The sequence below is a fragment of the Geotrypetes seraphini genome, chromosome 10, assembly GCF_902459505.1.
Source record: "Geotrypetes seraphini chromosome 10, aGeoSer1.1, whole genome shotgun sequence".
Classification (NCBI taxonomy): domain Eukaryota; kingdom Metazoa; phylum Chordata; class Amphibia; order Gymnophiona; family Dermophiidae; genus Geotrypetes; species Geotrypetes seraphini.
This window is the reverse complement of record NC_047093.1, coordinates 58598069-58610108: the sequence shown is the minus strand read 5'-3', so window position 1 is coordinate 58610108 and position 12040 is coordinate 58598069. Positions and strand designations below refer to the sequence as shown.

The 12040-nt window shown below is 46.7% G+C and overlaps 1 protein-coding gene across 2 annotated transcripts in view; it reads right to left on the bottom strand.

The window, feature by feature from the left end:
• WDR5 (WD repeat domain 5) overlaps nucleotides 1-12040 on the bottom strand; it is a 118360-nt gene that overhangs the window by 88502 nt on the left and 17818 nt on the right. Inside the window, exon 3 of one of the 2 annotated variants that reach the window (XM_033960478.1) lies at nucleotides 6062-6181. The exons of the other annotated variant lie outside the window; for it this stretch is intronic. The gene's annotated coding sequence lies outside the window, so the exon portion shown is untranslated. The remainder of the gene's footprint in view (nucleotides 1-6061; nucleotides 6182-12040) is intronic. 2 annotated transcript variants of the gene reach the window in all.

Genomic DNA, 12040 nt, shown 5'->3' with positions numbered 1-12040 from the left:
ATCACCAGGCCCGGACGGAATCCACCCTAGGGTACTAAAAGAACTAAGAAATGAGATAGCGGGAAAACTGGAGAGATTCCGGAGGACTGGAAGATAGCAAATGTTACACCTATCTTTAAAAAGGGGTCAAGAGGAGACCCGGGAAACTATAGGCCGGTAAGTTTGACATCGGTTCCAGGCAAGATGGTAGAAGCACTGATAAAGGACAGCATCTGTGAGCACATCGAAAAAAATGGGCTGATGAAAGCGAGCCAACATGGCTTCTGCAAGGGAAGATCGTGCCAAACAAACTTACTGCACTTCTTTGAGGGGGTAAACAGCCAGTTGGACAAAGGGGAACCTGTAGACATCATTTACCTTGACTTCCAAAAGGCCTTTGACAAGGTACCCCATGAGCGGCTACTTAGGAAGCTGTGGAACCACGGGGTGGAAGGGGACGTACACAGATGGATCAAACACTGGTTGGCAGGCAGGAGACAGAGGGTTGGAGTGAAGGGTCACTACTCGGGCTGGAGGAAAGTCACGAGCGGAGTTCCGCAGGGGTCTGTACTTGGACCGCTGCTGTTCAATATATTTATAAATGACCTGGAAACGGGGACGAAATGTGAAGTTATAAAATTTGCGGACGACACTAAACTCTGTAGAAGGGTTAGAACTACGGAAGAGTTTGAGGACCTACAAAGGGACCTAAACAAACTGGAGGAGTGGGCGAATAAATGGCAGATGAAATTCAATGTAGGGAAATGCAAGGTCATGCATATAGGGAGAAAGAACCCGATGTTCAGCTACCAAATGGGGGGATTAGTATTAGAGGGAAGTAACCTTGAAAGAGATTTGGGTGTACTGGTGGATACAACAATGAAGTCAACGGCGCAATGCGCAGCAGCCGCGAAGAAGGCAAACAGAATGTTGGGTATTATTAAAAATGGTATTACGACCAGAAGGACATTCGGAAAAATTGGAAGGGGATAGATTCAAAACAAATGCTAGGAAGTTTTTCTTTACTCAGAGGGTGGTGGATACCTGGAATGCGCTTCCAGAGGACGTAATAGGGCAGAGTACGGTACTGGGGTTTAAGAAAGGATTGGACAATTTCCTGTTGGAAAAGGGGATAGAGGGGTATAGATAGAGGATTACTGCACAGGTCCTGGACCTGTTGGGCCGCCGCGTGAGCGGACTGCTGGGCGCGATGGACCTCGGGTCTGACCCGGCAGAGGCATTGCTTATGTTCTTATGTACTGTGGAGGCCATGTGACCTAGAAGTACCATCATGTGTCTCGCTGAGATGGTAGAGCAGGAAGACACTTTATGACAGAGTTGAAGAAGAGCTTCCAGTCGTTATTGTGGAAGGAATGCTCTGAGTTGGACAGTGTCCAGAACAGCTCCAATGAATTGTAGATTCTGTGAGGGCTGATGCTGAAATTTGGGAAAGTTGATTTTGAATCCCAAACTTTGTAGGAACCACTTAGTCCGTTGGGTCGCTACAATAACCCCTTGAGATGTGGAATCTTTGATGAGCCAGTCGTCGAGGTAGGGAAATACCTGAAGACCATGGTTCCTTAGAGCTGCTGCTACCATTACCAGGCACTTGGTGAACGCTCTGGAGATGAGGCCAGGCCAAAGGGTAGTACTCTATTGATAATGCAGATTCCCCACCAGAAATCTGAGATATTAACGGGAGGCAGGTATAATGGGGATATGAGTGTAGGCCTCCTAGAGATCCAGAGAGCATAACCAGTCGTTCTGCTCGAGAAGGGGATAAAGGGATGCCAGGGACAACATTCAAAACTTTTCTCTAACTAGAAATTTGTTGAGAGCCCCAAGATCCAGAATGGGCCACAAATCGCCCGTCTTCTTCGGAACAAGGAAGTAACGGAGTAAAACCCCCTGTTCTGCTGTTCCAAAGGAACTGGTTCGATGGCACAGAGACGAAGCAGAGCTTGAGCTTCCTGAAGAAGAAGGGCGGTCTGGGATGGACTGGAAGGATACTCTCTTGGAGGAAGCTCTGGTGGAACCTGATGGAAATGAAGATAGTATCCTTCCCTGATGACTGAGAGCACCTAGAGGTCGGATGTAATTGTCTCCCCATCGGTGATAAAAATGATGGAGACGACCTCCTATAGAGGGAAAAGAAGGCAGAGTCAGAACGGTGGAGGTTATGCTCTGGTTTAAACAGTCAAAAAGGCTGAGTAGCCTTAGGTGCAGCAGAAGGTTGAGGTTTTTGTTGCTTTTGAGGCTGCTGTTTCTTAAGGAGGAGGGCGATTATAAGGAGCCATCCTCGGAACAAAACGCTGTTGATAGATAGGAGCAGGGCGTGTAGGTTTGGCAGGAGCTGGCTTTGGCTTAGGTCTGAAAATAAAAGCAAAGGATTTTTTATGGTCAGACAATTTCTTGGTGGCTGCCTCGATGGATTCATCGAAGAGGTCATTGTCTTCACAAGGAATATTAGCCAAGCGGTCTTGAAGATTAGGGTCCATATCAATGGTACGAAGCCAGGCAAGGCGACGCATAGCTACAGAGCAAGCAGCTGCTCAGGCAGACAACTCGAAGGCATCATAAGATGACTGGAGGAGATGCAATCTGAGTTGAGATAAAAAAGCAAGGACTTCTTGAAATTCGAAGTGTTTTTGAGCATCCAAATAAGTCAAGAACTTTGGTAATAGAGAAATGAGGAATTCAAAGTAAATAATAAACTGAAAATTATAATTGAGGACTTTAGAGGACATCATGGCATTTTGATAGACGGCGACGTCCAAATTTGTCCATCATTTTCCCTTCCCTTCCAGGAGGAACGATGGCATAAACCTTGGAAGGATGGTACCGCTTCAAGGAGGACTCGACAAGCAGGGATTGATGAGATAACTATGAGCTGATGCGATGCACAGTTTTATACCTAGAGTCCAATTTTCCTGGAACAGCTGGTATGGAAAAAGGTGTCTCCATGCATCGACCAAAAGTCTGATTCAAAAGCTTATGAAGAAGAAGCTTAAGTGACTCTGCTGGAGGTTGAGGAAGATGCATGACTTAGAGATACTCCTTAGAATATTTGGAGCCAGTATCTAATTGAAGATCCAAGTCCACAGCCATCTGACGAAGAAAAGATGAGAAAGAGAGCTGATCTGTCAATTCTTTGCCTCGAGAAGGACTCGAGGACGTTGAGGCAGCCTGGGTTGAAGATGAAGCTTCAGCAGGAAAAAAGGCATCAAAGGAATATGGTGACTTGGACGAGGCAATCGAACCGCGATATCCTCGAGGTCCAGCATTGGAGACCTCGAACGAGGAGTCGGTGTCTAGTCAAAGTAGGGGTAGATCAAGGCTTAGTTGAAGAAGGTCTTTCTTTAGAATAAGAACTATGCCTGGAGGATGCCTCGATCGTCAATGAAAACTGTGCCTGGAAGCAGATCTCGAAGATCGAGGAGACTTTGCCTCGGAGACGGAAGCAGCCGATGCCATCAAAGAATGGATAGGACTGGAGGCTGTAGATCAAAGCTCCAGAGGCTTGATGGAGGAACCTCGATGCACTCCCTTGTTGAGTGTGAGGATTCCTGCCGAGGCACTTGCAAAGATTCTGCTCCTTGCTTCACGTGCTTAGATGCTAGACCAGACACTCGCAGAGACTCTGCTCCCTGCAAAGAGTGTGTAATCTCAGACTGAGACAAAGGAAGCAGCTTGACCTTGCGGGAGTCTGCTGAATGCCCAGGCTGGATAAAAAGAAGAAGCTTCGGTCCCATATTAGTAAGGAACTGAATGAATTGCTTCTCCAACATGGTCTGGAAAGTAGCCGGCAAGGATGGATCCGCATCTGAAACCAGACCACTTGCTTTGGCTGGAGTTTCCCTCGAGGTAGTATGAGTGTGCTTCGATTTGGAAATCTTAGGCACTTTAATCACTACCGCTGGAACTGTCTACTGAGCTATCTGACCTGAGGAAACAGGGGAAGATACAGCAGATGTCGTCGAAGAAAGAGCCGCTGCAAACGACGAAGGTCTGATGAGGCTCGAGGTGGAAGCAGTAGAAGCAGGAGGAACCTCGGTAGGAGTCGAGGCCGAGGTCGCCTTTGAAGTCGAGGGATCAGAAGAAGAATCTATCTCGAAGAGCTTGTCCACCAAAATACAACAACGATTGAAGGCTCGAGGTTGAAGTGTAGCACAGCGCAGGCATGACTTCAGATGATGTTTTGGCCCAAGGCTTGAGGCAGCGACGGTGTGGGTCCCTAAGAGAAATTGCACGCTGGCACTTGCTACACTTCTTGAAGCCCGTGACAGGCCAGGACATAGAAGTAAAAATAGCTGCTACAAGATCGAAGTCCTCGGGCTGCGGCCTAGCGGCCTGTCCCGGCAAACGGACGGAAGATGAAAAATTTATTTTTTTTAAACTAAAAATGAAAGAAATAAAATAAGAACAGCGATTCATGAGGAAAAAAATGCAAACCGCGGTTCAGAGAAGGCACAAAGTAACAAAGTTAAACGCAGAGAGTCAAAGACGGACTTCTCGGCTCCGCAGAAAACTGAGAACTGAGGAGGCGCACTCTACGTTGGACGGGAAGGCACTCGTGCATGCATGGTGCATTTGACTCGAAACTTCTGGTTTCTTCAAGCAAGTCTGCTTGTGAGGCGTCCGCATCCGGGCTCCGTCGATGACATCACCCATATGTGAGAATAGGCTGCCTGCTTGTCCTGGGATAATAGAATACATTGCCAGCACTTTCAAAAAAAATCATATAAGGCATCTGCAATGTAATCTGTCCCAGCCATCAGAAGCTGAGGAGGCTCCACTGCATCAGTCTCCAGCGTATGCAGCCAAGAGAGACAAAGGACGTCGCCACTATTGCCTTAATGCCTAAATTCACTGTCTCAAAAATTTTCCTGAAGATCACATCCACACGGCAGTCTTGCATATCCTTCAACACCACTCTCCCATTACTGGGAAGAGAGGTGCACCTAGTCACCTGAGCCACCAAGGAATCCACCTTGGGCTGTCCCAGAAGCTGCTGGCACTCCTGCGCCATAGGATACAAACAGGATATAGCCCTTGCATTTCTCAAAGAACCTTCTGGAGAGTCAAACTGCTCAGACACCATACAACTCATATCCAGAAAGGTTGCAGATTGCGAGCATACACTGCAAAGCCAAGGAGAAGAAGTGGAAGTAGCTGACTGAGTGGCCAAGTTCAATTCCTACAAAGATTCAGCAATCAGATCAGGCAAAGCCGCAAATTTAAATAAGCACAGCACAGTCGGATCATCACCAGAATCCGGAGCCCCTAAGAGATCCAGTACCCATGTCCAGATCTCCCAATCCGGGAAGGGCTGCACTATCAAACTAAGGATCAGGCGGAGCGGGTGGAGGAGGGGAGCACCCGTCCACCCCCAGACGCCGACAGAGTTGGCGGAGAACTTCCAGCAGCAGAACCTCTGGTCTGAAAGTTGGACCACAAAAATCTCAAAGGCAGAAAAAATACCAGGGCCCTGGAGCATAGAGTCACCCTTAGATGACATTGTTTCTTAGGCTGCGGAGGGTCCGCCACCTGGCTGTCTGAAAAACAAGACAAGTCAAGCCTCGAAAGCAATGGCTGCCACCCCACGGGGCTATCTGAGTAGGGAATCACCTGCTTCTGTGAGGGGGAAGCAGAGCTGGTAGTTATCCCCCCACCCACCCCCCCACCTGCGCTACATGGCACATAGTGCAAGATCGTTCAAAATGCGCTAAATTTGCACAAACTTTCAATGAGTTCACAAGAAGAGATCCCGAGGACTCCATCCCAGCAAGTTTCCTAGCCAAAAATAAATAAATAAACACGAGTTTTGAAGCAGGGAGAAGATGGAAAAAAAAGATCACTAAAAATCCAAGATGGCCGATGGCACTAAATTCATGCCAAAAAGTGCGCTAAAATAAACAATTCCTGAAAATTAAAAAATGGCAATTTTAGGATTTTTCAGGTGTGGGTAACACAGGGGAAAACTTGAAAACACAGAAAACCCCTCGAAATTAACTTTTTAAAATCGCTGTGAGAGCCTGTCAGCTCTGCTGTACTCACTGTTACCAGAGACACTGGGCTGTACCTGCTTCCAGTTCTGAGTCAGTAGCCAGCTAGAATTCACTGCCATACTGCTGGGAAAGCCTTCTCCAAGGTGATCTTCAGGCTGCCGATCAGACTCCACTGTCTGACAACGCCTCCATCCCTGCGGAACACCAGATGCACACCAGGATGGGTGAAGGCAGAAAAACACAGCCAGCACGCTGCAGGACACACCTGAGCCTCCTAAGCATGCCTATCAGTCTGCACTCGACCCCCACTTAGTGGACAATGAGACAACTTTAGTGACAGCCCTGAGTGCCAAGGATTACTATGCAGACTGGCCAACAGGTACCCAAAAAGGATAGGCCTGTCAGCTGCAGACTGACGTTTGAATTCACCAGCAGGCAGAGCCTCCAAATTGCTGTAGATGCAAAAATACCCACAAAGGGGATGAAACTATGTCGAAGTAAACTAATAAAAATGAGGAGAGCAGAACACACAGCTGCAACCATGCGTGCAGAAGAAAAGACTGCTAGAGGGTGCTAAGTTGATCTGTGAAGTACACTGGACGCAAAGTGAAAAATCCGGAATGGATTCATTCTGCAGTCCATGCAAGTATGGGGAAATAACCATGTTGTCTAGAATGTCTCACCTACTGCACTGGAAATACATAATGTGTTTCCCTTCCCTATTTTTTCTATATGATACTGTAATTCTTTCCCCAAGCCTCACTTTTCTCGTAATGTATTGAAACTACACTTCTCCCTCTGTATCTGCTGTTTCCGTATCTGCGGATTTGTTTATTTGTGATTTTTCAGCTGCTGATTCCGCCCCCCCCATTACATCATGATTAAAGTTCCTACCCAGAAACAGCGCATCATCTCCTCTCACAGCGCTCGCCTCTCACAGCACAGAACTGAAGATGACAGCGCAAGACCAAGATAAGGCTAAATGGGATAGACAGGTGGGATCTATTCACAGAGAAAGGTAGGGGAGGGTCATTGGGGTGGGCAGACTAGATGGGCCGTGGCCCTTATCTGCCGTCTATTTCTATGTATCTATGTTTCTAAGAAACGCAAGTGCCGAGCGCTTTGAAAATGGACGCGTCCTTCACGCAGCCCCACGCCCCACCCCCTCTCGTTACAATATGGAGCGGAAGCAGAGCCTGAACGAAACCCAGCCAGCCCAACCGGCAAGATCGAGAGAGAGAGAGCTACTCACATACTTGGTATCTGGCACGTTCCCAGGTACTTTCAGCTCTAGTTATTTGCGGTTTCAATTGCAAAAACGCTGTTACAAAAAACAGCAAAAACCATAAAAAGTTATTTGCGTTTTTTTCATATTCGCAGTCATGGTCCGCCCGCATCCCCTGCGAATACGGAGAGAGAAGTGTATTCACTAGCAAAATAATTTTATAATTCTATGTGAGACTGTAAGCTGCTTAGATGGTTATAACCATATAGCTGGATATCAAATTTGAATAAACTTGGAAACTAGAAGGACCCCGAGATTGTGAGCTGATGAGACAAGAAGGAGGAGAAGCATGGTCCACAGAAATAGAGAAGGGAAGGATGGGGAGATGGGTTCAGGTGGAAAGATAAGAAGCTCAGTCTTAGATGATGGTGAGATATCCAGGCAGCAATGTCAGATAAGTAGGCTGAGACTTGGATCTGGATTCCTGTGATATCTGGTATGGAGAGGTAAATCTGGGAGTCAACAATACAGAAGTGATACTGAAAATCAAGGGGGGAGATCAGTGCACTGAGGGAGTGGTACATGGAGAAAAGAAGAGGTTCCAAGACAGAGCCTTTAGGTACACCAATTGACAGTGGGATAGCAGTGGAGGAGGATCTATCACTGCATACACTGAAAGTGCAATGGGAGAGGCAGGAAGAAAACCAGGAAAGAATAGACCCTGGATTCCAGCAAGGATAGTGTATCAAGGAGTATGTGGTGATCAACAATATCGATAGTAGCAGACAGATCGAGAAGGATGATGATAGAGGCCTTTGAATCTGGCCAGGAACAGGTCAGAGAGGGCAGTTTCCGTAGAATGGAGTGGACAAAAGCCTAATTGAAGTGAATCAAGAATAGCTTAAGATGAAAGGAAGTCCAGGCAACGTTGGTGAACAACATGTTCAAGTAACCTGGATAAGAAGGGGAAGGAGATGGGGCGATAGTTGGACAGGGATATGGGGTCTAGTGAGGGTTTTTTTGAGGAGAGGTATAACTATGGCATGTTTGAAGACATCGGGAACAGTTGCAGTGGAGAGTGATAGGTTAAGGATGTGACGGAAAGGAGGGGCGACAGTGGGAGAGACAACACTGAGTAGGTGGGTGAGAATCGGATCAGGCAGCAAGTTTGAAAGAGAAGGGAAAATGTGCAGTTTCCTCTACAGTGATTTTAGAAAAGGAGGAAAGGTGGCAGGAGTTGAAGGGAGGTTGGCAGACAGCTGGAAGGGGGGAAGAGGTGAACGGGTTGAGAACTCAATGTGAATCTTGTGAACCTTGTTGCAGAAAAACTCTGCCATCATCTGAGGGGAATTGAAGGGGGGACAGAAGGTGAAGGCACTTTGAGTAGAAAATTGAGAGTAGCAAGGAATCAGTGAGGGTTAGAGCTAAGAGTTAAACGTGTAATATTCTTGTTTGGCAAGTGAGAGGGCAGACTGGAAGGATATCAGCAGAAATTTGAAGTGTATGAAGTCAGTAAGTGTGCAGGATTTAAGCCAAAGACGTTCTAATTAGCCACAGGAGCTAAGGTAGCGGATGTTGGATGTCAGTCAAGGCTGGGGTTTGGAACGCCTTACAGGACATGGGAGGAACAAATGGTGTTGTAGAAAAAGACAGGTTCATTGATTGTATGACACAGTAGCTGAAAGGAAGGATGAGACACTGGTGGAAAGGGTGCCAGGGTCAATAGCCTGAAAGTTTCAAACATAAAGGTAATGATTGGCCAGGTCGGGGGGGGGGGGGGAAGGTGATGAGTTGCGCCGCTGGGATCCCTCCTTCTTGCCCTCCACCCTCCGTCGAAGCCGCTGGCGGGATCTCTTCTTCCTGCCCTCCACCCTCCATTGAAACAACCCAGAGGGCTTTCCTCTAATGTCAGAGATGATGTCAGAGGAAAGTCTTCCGGTCAGCTGGGGGTGTTCCCAGTTACTTCCTTTTGCCTTCAGCAGCTCTTGTTGCAAGGATGCACAAGCTGCGGTTCACACACTGCACGTTGCTGACCCGGAAACCTCTCCTCAGAGGGAAGGCTTGTGGGTCAGCCACGTGCAGCGTGTGAAATCGCTACTTGCATGTCCCGGCAACAAGAGCCGCTGAAGGCAGAAGGAGCAAGTGTGGCTCGAGCAAGTAAGGGAGAGAGGGGACATGATCTGGGACAAAGGGAGAAAGTAGAGGGGGAAGGAGCGCGATTTTGACACTTAGATGTTATAATAAACCAGCATAGTATTCGCCATTAATGGTTTTTCCCTTTTCCAAATAGTCAATAAAAATTATCCATGGAAATTCCAAAAGATGGTTGCCATCACCTTCCCAGCCCACTGAGCCATTTTCACTTTCTTCAGAATCAGTTCATTTCTTATAGTCCATTGTTTGAATTGTTATTTTGTCTCAGGAGTATAGAGATGAACCCAAGTCTCATCCACAGTCACAAAATGACACAAAGCTATTCTCATTGCACTTACAACACTCAAAACATGTTTTTGAAATAATCAATTGAACTCGAATCCTAAATATTCATGTGTGTATACATTCTGATGAAATGCCAGAAGCCTCTGCTACCTCATTTAGGGTCAATTGGCGATTTTCCATCACAATTCAGTTAACTTCATCAACCACTTCGTCGGTTTACTCCTGGCGGAATTCTGCTCAAAATTTTTGAAAATTCTGCAAAGTTTATTTGTAGTGTTTTGCGTAGAATTCCGCTATCCTGAGGCCTGAAATTCCTTCCTGCCTTTTCCTCTCTCCGATTCCATCTTCCTCAGTTCCTTCTCTTACTCCAACTGCAGTCCTGTCTCCCTCTAAATCTCACTCCCTCTTACTTGCACTCTGAATCCCCTACTTGGCTCATATAAACTAGCATCTCTCTCTCTCCACTGGTTAAGAATCTCTTCCTCGCTTCCTACCCCATTTCTGGTCTTGGTCACTCGCTCTTACATTCTCTCTTCATCCCCTTGCAGGTCCAGAATCCATGTCCCCTCACCACTTCTCTCACTTGCACCCTGAATCCCTTCCCCATTCCCCATGGTCTTATATCTCTCTCTCTCTCCCTCTTTGACCAAGCATCTCTTCCTTCTCACCTCCCTTTCTGGCCTGGGTTTCCTCATCTCTTTTCCCCTCTGCTTACTGGTCCTTCATCCATAACCCCTCCTCTACCCCCCAGGCCTAATATCCATGTTCCCTCTCCCCCCCCCCCAAATTGCAGTCTAGCATCCATTCCCTCTCCCCCATGTGGGTCTGGCCTCTCTCGCAGGCCTCCCAGAGCAGCAGTAGTGGCAGCAGCCGGCTGGCAGAGGCAGCACTGTGAACAGGCTTCTCGCGGCCAGCCCTATTGGGGCCTTCCCTCATCATCCATCTACACTTCTACAGGAAGTGATGCGGCAGAGGGAAGACCCCAGTCCATCCAGTCTGCTGAATCCTTTACCTGCTGTCATTTACTATGTTACTATGTTATTATTTGACCTGGATATTATTCCCCTAAGGTGATATTTTAAGTCACCCTTAATACCTTGTAACTAAATGTTGTTCAATCAACTTTTATTGGCCCTCAGAGATGTCACCCAGGGATCAACACGATCATATCCCTCGGCTTTACACACCCAATCGTCATCGGGTCAAAAACTAAAGTGCAAATGATATATTCTTTCTTTTTTCTTTTTTTCTTTTTTCTTGTGTGTTAAACTCTTATTAATAATCTTAAAACAATAAATATAACAGTGAGTTTTTAAAGAAAATACTTAGCTTCACCGGGATGGTAAGTAGCAGTTGGTAAGGGATATATATGCCGACATGTTTCACCCCTAAAAAGGGGGTTTCTTCAGGGCTACTATCCCTGTAAACAAGAAACCTTGTTTAGATATAGACAACGCTAAGCATAACTCATAAAAAGTATTAACATTCACACCATAAATATGCTCATACCTTTTTTGTTAGTTAAACACGGCTGGCCACCCGATCTAAGTTATTTTTCCAAGATGGCCGCGGCGTGCTAGAAGCGGGTTTAAATGTCCCAAAACCCGGAAGTGCGGTGGGAAGGGGAAGGACACCCAACCTCTGCCCACACCCACTCCGGGGGAGGGAAATGTTTACTTTTCTGTTTTTTCTTTCTCCTATCCTCCCATCATTTTGGTTTAGGGGAAGCCCTTACACCCCCAGCGAAACATCATAAAAGGGATGACCACTCTAGTTCTAAGTTTAACCCATAAGGGATAACCGTTTTTAAACGGTATATCCATTGTTGTTCCATGTAGTTTAGCTTAGCCTCCAAATTCCCCTGTATCCCTTCTGTCTTTAGTGTGTCAATGACCCGCCATCTGATCTGATCAACTTGATGTTGTTTTGACAGCCAGTGTTGAACTAAGGGCGCGGATACATTACTCGTCACTATTCTAGATTTATGTTCATTGAGTCTTAGGTGAATCGCACGTTTCGTGCGACCCACATATACCAAAGGGCACGGGCATACTATAACATATATAACCCAAGCCGATTTGCATGTTGTGTATGTTCTCGCTTGGATGACTCTTCCAGTATGTGGGTCTTCCCATACATTACCCCCAATGGTCTTATCGCACCATTGGCAATGGGAACAGGGGGCATGCAAGCCCGATGGTACATGAGCTGGTCTCCGGCGTTTCAATAATTGGCCAATAGTGTATCCCTTAGTGTATGTAATGAGGGGAAAATTAGTCAAACCCCTAAGGTTCTTTAAAATATGCCAATGTTCCCTGATGGATCTCACCATACTATTAACAATTACAGAGTATGGCAATACGCAGACCAGATCAACCTCCTCCCGGGT